This window comes from Brassica oleracea, chromosome C9 (assembly GCF_000695525.1).
Source record: "Brassica oleracea var. oleracea cultivar TO1000 chromosome C9, BOL, whole genome shotgun sequence".
In the NCBI taxonomy this organism is placed as follows: Eukaryota; Viridiplantae; Streptophyta; class Magnoliopsida; order Brassicales; family Brassicaceae; genus Brassica; species Brassica oleracea.
In genome coordinates, this window is record NC_027756.1 from 20,811,088 (window position 1) to 20,819,725 (window position 8,638).

Genomic DNA, 8,638 nt, shown 5'->3' on the forward strand with positions numbered 1-8,638 from the left:
TGTAGATCCTTGCTCAAACATCACCAAGGTAGGAGGATCTCTTCCATACATAATTTTAAAAGGAGTGGCCTTCAACCATCTCCAAAGCAATGGTTGGTCATCTCCACCAACTCTCCCTATTTCCATATTTTTTATCATGCAATTATAAGAATTGTGGGTTGATAATGTTTTTTTTATTGGTCACTGATGGGTTATAATGTTAATATAGACTTACTTGTTTGTTTCATAATTGTAGCAGGTAGGGTTTACATATGATTGACCACAAATTGTAAATACCCCTGTTTTCCATCTTTGTGCTGTCTTTGGTTGCTAAATTTGTACAAAAAAAAATGAAGATTCAGATCAACACCTTGGGAGCCAAACTGTAGTCTCTTGCATGGAGAGTGATATATACTCTACAAGATACACATGATTTTATTTGTCTTTGAACAACCAAGTTCCTCACCGACCTGTGAGCTTGACGATCCATGCACCACCCAAGTAGAGCCCCAGAAGCGCGTCGGCATTGCTAGTAACATCTGAGTAACAGGGTCCGTCGAGGGAGTGAGAACAGCCGCTGCAACCACCGCACCCACCACCACATATCTCCAAATCGAAAGCATTTGATCTCCCGACACCACCCCTACTTGTCCCAGTAGTAACTGAATTACTGGAACCTGTAACAACAACAAGCCAAACTCTACATGATAATGACTAAAGTAATATTCTAAAACATGTATCTATTCTACTTGTCACATACCTGGAAAGACAAGCCAGTGCTGAACATAAGCACTAGCACAAACTCAAAGTACTGGTCTATGGACCACATAGACTCAACCACCCCTTGAACAGCAAGGAGGAACCAAACACAATCGGCCCTATAAACCTTCTCTCAGCTCGTGTCAGACCCGGAAGTACAAAAGCTATAATCTCATACAATACATGATCACTGGACTCCCAAGTAGAAGCCCACAGTAACCAGAGACCTACACACACAAAAAAAAATCAACTTTGGGCCTTTTCGTTTCTCCATCCGAATGAGTCATCTGGATCTGGATGGAGATGAGAGTTTTGTTCGTTTAGGCACTAAAAGTGCAACTCATCCGGATGACATTCGAAAATTTAGGCTTAATTTTAAAGTCTATTCAGCTGAACCAATTTGAACCATTTGGATGGAGATGGTTCATTCAATATGGTATAGTGTCTATTATGCCTCTGATGTAATTCACAAAGTACAAACCTAAACATAATATCATTTTGTCACACACACACGAAAACTGACAAAACCACAAAAACCCATTTTCCGCGAAAACCTAAAGACGAATTTTTCACGTCAAAACCCTAAAAACACATTTCCGGACAAAATTGTAAAAACTTGTTTTCCTGCCAAAATTGCAAAAACGTGTTTTGCGAAAATCGCCAAAACCCCAAAACGCATTTTTCTGCCAAAACACAAAATGCGTTTTCCCGCCAAAACCACAAAACGTGTTTTCCCGCCAAAACCGAAAAATGTGTTTTCTCATCAAAATGCATTTCCCGCTAAAACTGCAAAACGGGTTTCTCGTGAAAACCGCAAAACGTGTTTTCCCGCCAAAACGAATTTTCCCGCAAAAACCGCAAAAACCGCAAAAACGTGTTTTCCCACTAAAATCACTAAACGTGTTTTCTCGCCAAAACCGAAAATCGTATTTTCCCGCCAAAACCGAAAAATCTCGTTTTCACGCCAAAACCGAAAAATCCCGCTTTCCCGCCAAAACCAAAAAATGTGTTTTCCCGTTTAAACCGAAAAATCTCATTTTCCCGCTAAACCCGCAAAAATGCGTTTTCCCGCTAATAACGTATTTTCTCGCCAAAAACGCAAAAACGCGTTTTCTCGCCAAAACCAAAAATTGTATTTTCCCGCCAAAATCGAAAATCTCTTTTTCCCGTCAAAATAAAAAAATCTCGTGTTTCCGTCAAAACCGAAAAATCTCGTTTTCCGCCAAAACCGAAGTTACAGTCGGTTTATTATTAATTCTCTTTTTAGTTTGAAACTCCAAAGTTTTTTTTCAAATACATGTTTATCAATTTTTTGTTTATTAGAAGTTATTATTGTAGTAAAATTTTAACATTTGATTAAATCAACACAATGGTATTTTGGTAATTTGTTTACTAAACTCGTTTGGATGGAAATGAAAATAAAGAAACAAACATAAGATCCATTTAAGTGATTCATCTAGATGAGCTATCTGGATGGACAAACAAAAAGTCACAAAAATCTGAATGAACCATCTGGATACTTACAAATGGATCATCTGGATGGAAATGAAAGATGCTGAAATGAACAGCCCTTTTATTGTTCATTTGAGTAAAGCATTTAGGTATAGTCCAAAATGGCTCTCTCTCTGACCTTTAGAGTAGTAGAAGAAAAATTCGCCAGGAGCTAGCTGAAGAAACCGTACACCCTGAGTTTTGACGGGAGCTTCGAGAAACACGATTAGGTCTTTGGAGAAGGTGAAGCATCCGGTGATTACAGCTCCCACAGCCAGAACGGATACGAATATTCTCTCCCAGAGCTCCTCGAGATGATAGAATATAGTCATCTCTTTCTCATTAGGGAGCTCTTCTTTACGTGGATACAGAAACTCATAGATAGAACTTGATCTATCTTCTTCCACAGCTGTGTAATATAATCACTCTATCAGATCCTCAGAGCTTAAAAGGGTGACTCAATCATTCGAAAAGATTACATCTTTGATTCATTGGTTGTCTTAATCAATTCACAAGCAAGAAAGTGGAGTTTAACATACTTCATACTTGTTATGTATTCTACAGCGGAGCCAACGATGGGAGTTGTCTCCGCTGGTGAACCGTTGGAATTATCATCCTTATCTTATTATCGCAGTGTTTGTGTTATGAACTCAAAGATCAATAAGAATCACTCTCTTATTAGCTTAAGAAAATCTTTTAATACTTAAGCTCTCACAAGATCTCTCTCAAACTCATAAGTTCATGGCACAACTCACCATCTTCTTATATAAAGATATAATTTCCTAAAACACATAAATAACCTATTTCCTTTTCTCAATTCTAATAGGATTAGTATAACTTGGGCTTCAAGTTATCTTCAAGTTTATCTCCAACATTCACCCCCTTAAACTTGAAGTCCACTTTCTTCACTTCTTGAACTCCAATAAGATCTCGCATTTCCTTGAACTTAATTCTTCTGAGTGCCTTACTCGCTTCCAGGCACATGAAGAACCTCGATTTGTTCATTCTCGACGCATTCCCGTATAAAGTGATATCGCTTGTGTATGTGCTTGCTTCGTCCATGGAATATTGGATTCTTTGTCAATGCAATTGCTGATTTGTTATCAATGTAGACTGTTGTCTTCTGGTACGTTTGCTCGTTGACTTCCTCAAGTAATTCTTGGAGCCATAATGCTTGCTTAGCCGCTTCGGTGGCTGCCATGAACTCTGCTTCACAGGATGAAAGAGCCACAGTCTCTTGTTTCATTGAACACCACGAGATTGGACATTCGTTTAGGTAAAAGATGTGTCCTGTGGTACTACTTCCATCATTTTCATCAATATTGTGTCCACTGTCAACATAACCTGCTAGCTCTCTCTTACCCGCCTTCTGATACTTAAGACCGTGTGATAGTGTTCTTTTTAAATACCGAAGACTTGCTTGAGTGCTGCTGCGTGAGACACCTTTGGTTCGTGCATATATCTACTCAACACGCCTACAACATAAGATAGATCAGGTAGTGTATGGGTGAGATACCACAAGCAACCTATTTGTCTTCTGTACTCCTTCTCGTCGAATGGTTCCTCATCTCTAGCCATAGAAAGTTTCAGTCCCGAGTCCATCGGAATAGTAACTGCGTTGCACTCGATCATACCAGACTCCTCCAATATTTTCCTTGTATATCGTTCTTGTACAAGTGTTATCCCTCCACCGGATTGGCAGACTTCAATGCCTAGATAGTAGGTTAACAATCTGAGATCGCTCATATCAAACTGCGCTGACATCCCCTGCTTAAACTCGTGGATCATGTTCACATTCGATCCGGTAATTAAAAGAACATATACGTATACAGCTACAAGGAGTAGATGCTCTTTCTCACGCTTACGATACAATGATGCCTCTTTCGAACACTTCACAAAACTCATATCACCAAGAACCTTATTCAACTTCTCATTCCAAGCTCTCGGGGCCAGTTTCAAACCATAAGGTGCTTTGTTTAGTTTGTAAACCTTATATTCACTCCTTTCTACTACGAAACCTTCTGGCTGTGTGACATAAACCTTATGTTCACTCCCTTCTACTACGAAACCTTATGCTTGTTTATAGTACCATCGGAGTTGCGTTTGATCTTGAAGATCCACTTGAGTCCTATTGCTTTAGCTCTAGGTGGTAAGTCTACTAAATCCCATGTTCTGTTCTTGATGATTGATGACATCTCCTCTTCACATGCATCTCTCCACACTTTCTCTTCTACTGCGGTACTAAACTCCCATGGCTCCTCGTTTATTAATAGCAAAAGTCGTTCTCCTTCAGCCTCTACTAAGTACACATAGTCGTCTAGATAACCCAGCGTTTTACTCACTCTCGTTGATCTTCTTAACTCGATTATCTCTGTTGTATCATGCACTATCATCGGGTAATATAGGCGCTGCACTTTCTTCTTCGATGACTCCATCACTCTTGTGCTGTGTTTCATCTTTATCTTCATATTCCCTCACTCCTCTGTTTCCATATTCTTCATACGTGATCGTCAATGTGCCTGGTTCATCCTTTTGCACTTCAGAGCTCGATGACGTCCACTCCCATGTTTTCTTTTCGTCAAAGACCACGTCCCTGCTCACTACCACCCTTCGACTGATAGGATCATACAGCCTGTAGGCTTTAGAGCCCGGCTCTGTCCCTAGGTGAATAAGGGTTCTTGACATATCATCCAGTTTCATCGGGAATGGTTTTTCTATCTTAGCGTAGCACTTGCAACCAAAGATACGTAGGTGCTCTATGGTAGGTTTTCTTCCCTTTAAAACCTCATATGGAGTTTGATCAATCAATGCTTTTGTACCAACACGATTAATAAGATACGTCGCATGACGTACGACCTCTCCCCACAGATGATTTGGCAAGGATACATGCTTCAACAGACTTCTTGTCATCTCCATAAGCGCTCGATTTCTTCTCTCGACGATCTCGTTTTGCTGCGGAGAGTCTGGAGCAGTCAAGTGCCTCACTATTCCTGATCTTTCACAAAACTCATTGAACTCGGTGGATGTGAACTCTCCTCCCCTATCGGTTCAAAAACATTTAATCTTTTATTTTGTTTCGAGTTCCACAACCGCCTTGAATTTTCGAAACTTATCAAATGCTTCTTCTTTTTCGTTTAGAAGGATGGACCACATGTACCTTGAGTGATCATCGATAATGAAAAAGATGTATCTGTTTCTTGCTGTTGTTGGCGGAGAAATCGAACCACATACGTCACCATAGATGAGCTCTAAGATGTGCTCAGCTCGATACGTAGTGGACTGTGGAAACAGACGTCTGGTTTGTTTTCCAAATAAACACGAAGTACATGTTTCTTTATCGATCGTTACCTTCGGCAACACGATGACAAGCTCCTTCTTAACCATCATGTTCAACAACTCTGTGCCAATATGTCCAAGACGTGTGTGCCATGTTGTTGTATCGTCTTGTCCAATAACTTGAAAACACTTGGTCTCGACAATTTCCATGATGACTTTGTACAAACGATTCTGCGATCGTTTAGCCTTAGTGATCAAGTTCCCTTCTTTGTCATGGAGAGTGAGATATTCTTCCTTCATACGAACTTCACAGCCTGATTCAGTGGCCTGGCCAAGGCTTATAATGTTACTTTTTAGATCAAGAATGAAGTACACATCAGCCAGGGTCTTTCGGTCTCCATTCTTGCAGAAGAATAAAATCGAACCTTTTCCTTTAATGTCGATTCGTGAGTCATCTCTGAATCGTAGTTTACCTGTGATGGTTTCATCTAGAGATTTGAAGTAGTGCGATTCCTCGTCATATGATTGCTTGCGCCATTATCCAAGTACCATATGTCGTTTCCATTCGAACATGCTTCAAAGTCTTTTGGCTTCACGTTTCTTTCGTTGAGATATACAACTTCGTGCATCATCAATGCATCAGCCTCATGTGTATCATCGTTCTTATATCATCGTTCTTATTTTCATATGCCTCTTGTAGCTTTAGTAACCTGTCCGGGCAGATGGACGCAAAGTGCCTATTCTTTTCACATCTAAAACAAGTAATCTTCGACATGTCAAAGTCTATATATGATCTGCCACGTCCTCGTCCTCCTCTATTATAGAAACGTCCACCTCGACCTCTGTTTCTATAATTTCCTTGGCAGTCACGGTTGTGCTGTAATTGTGACGTCTCCATGTTGGCATACATCAATTTCGATTGATTGTCTTGATCATCTTCTTCTTCTTCTTCACATACTCTTTCTTCATAAGCTTTTAACCTCCCGATAATGTCCTCAAAACTAGTAGTTTTAAGATCAAAGACCTGTTCTAGGGAAGCAACTATATGTATATATTTTCTTTTGCGGTAGAGATGAAAGAAATTTTTTAACCAGCTTTGTTTCTTCAATGTTTTCTCCTAGCGCACTGGATTTAGATGCAATTTCGGTAGCTTCCCGACAAAATTATCAATTGTGTCGTTATCTTTCATCTTTAGGCGATCGAATTCAGCCATTAGGGTTTGAAGTCTGTGTTATTTTACTCTGTTAGCTCCCATATGTCTTGCTTTTATTGTTTCTCATACCTTCTTCGCATTGTCCAAATCTCCGACCTGAAGAATAAATGCTTCGTGTATGGATTGAAAGATCAACGCGATGGCCATGTCATTCTTTTCGGTTTCATCAGTGTCGAGTTCAATTACTTCCCGAGCTTTGTGTACTTTTAGCAAGATCTTCATTCGGATGGACCAAACCGTGTAATTTGTTGTAGTAAGCATTGGACAACTAATTGGACAACCAAAATTCGCACTGTCGATTTACGTTTAAATTAGAAAACTAGGAAAACCCTAATTTCCAAGAGGTCCCAGATCTCTACGAGAGCCAACGGCAAGGGACCAAATATTTGCGGAAATCGTGAAAAGATAACAAACGAGTTTAGAGAAAACAATAGATCTTATTTCGAGTCCGCGTAAGAGCATTGCGATCATTACAAGAGATCATAAAAGCTTTGGCCGCAAAGGCTGTCAGCGAGTAACCTAGTTCTAGCGGCCTAAAAGCTCAAACCTAGTTGAGTCGCAGCTCGATAACAAAAGACGAAGAAATTACAGAAAAGGTTTTTGATTGATTTCAGACTGAACCTTATGAAAGGCTGCCTACGTACCCCTTTCGAGGATCAAGCCGAACGTAATTCAAGAGTGAACCAAGAGATCAAACTGCTTGTGCGCGTTCTTCTGGTAATCGGGTGCCAGTCATGGAAACAGAGCATGTCGAGAATAATGCCTCAGAGTTTCTAAGTACCGAGAGTTCTGAGTATAAAAAGTTATCTTATGCCTCTCGCCTAGGACTCCTTATATACTCGCTCCTAGGGCTCCAAGGTCGGTTTACGCTTTTCCCCTTCTGCCCTTAAGCCATCATAGCATAAAAATGGAGATATTCCATTTTTTCCGATCTTCGTAATTATCTTCGAATTTTCGTATTTATCCGCGGAAACTTGACATTTATCTTTCCTTGCGAACCAAGCGCAAACCGTCATGCGGCTTACAGGCTGTTGGCACTACGTAGTGACCAGCTTGTGCGCTGGTTGCTACGCGGCAACCTTGTTCGAGTCTTTCTCCGATTTTTCGTGAAGATTTATTTTTCGTAAAAACGTTCATGCCGATTTTTACGGACTTTCAGACATTGATTCCGTCGTGACGGATTTTAAACCCAATAGTTAGCCCCCTAGTTTGTTAGAATCATGAGCTTATAGCGTGAGGTTCTAGCGAGTGGCTTGGCAAGTTAGGCAAGTTAGGTGAGTTAGGCAGAATTAATGGTCGAAGAAGTCTGTGGTAAGTGCTCTTCTCGCTCTTCTAAAAGTAGAACGCGATAAGATTGGGGCTGCGCCTTATGACGGCTGCCTACGCACCCTTGTTGAAGGGATCAAGCCTTTCGTAGTTCGTCTTGAAGTTAAGGTTTGTATGACTAGTTTTCCAGCGAGACCTTTACGGTCTGGTTTTTATGTATAGGTTATCAGGCATGTTGCTGCCGATGGCATTTTATATGGGTGTAGAAGGAAGACTACGAGTTGTCATCTCGTAATCTAACTCTGTATGAACTAATATTTTATGTAGCGGTTATCAGGCGTGTTGCTGCCGATGGTATTTTATATGTAGAAGGAAGACTACGAGTTGTCATCTCGTAATCTAACTCTATGTGAACTGCTATATCCGTGATCTGTTTCGAGAGTTTTTCGCAGTGTGTAAACTTGCGGGATTTTTGAAGACCCTCGAATATTGGCAAAGAGACAAATTTTGACATCTCGTATCAAGATTTTTGATACTATGCCTAGAAATGTTAGAGACCAGTGCGCTGGGTTTAGGGCAAGACCTAAGTTTACTCCTGGTTTTAGAGGGTGGGATGACTAATTCGACTTACGTATCCCGTTTCAGTTTCATCCT

General features: G+C 40.4%; 1 pseudogene; it reads right to left on the reverse strand.

Moving 5' to 3' along the window:
- Positions 1-416: 416 nt before the first annotated feature.
- Positions 417-2,721, reverse strand: LOC106314536 (annotated as a pseudogene).
- Between the last annotated feature and the right edge of the window lie 5,917 nt (positions 2,722-8,638).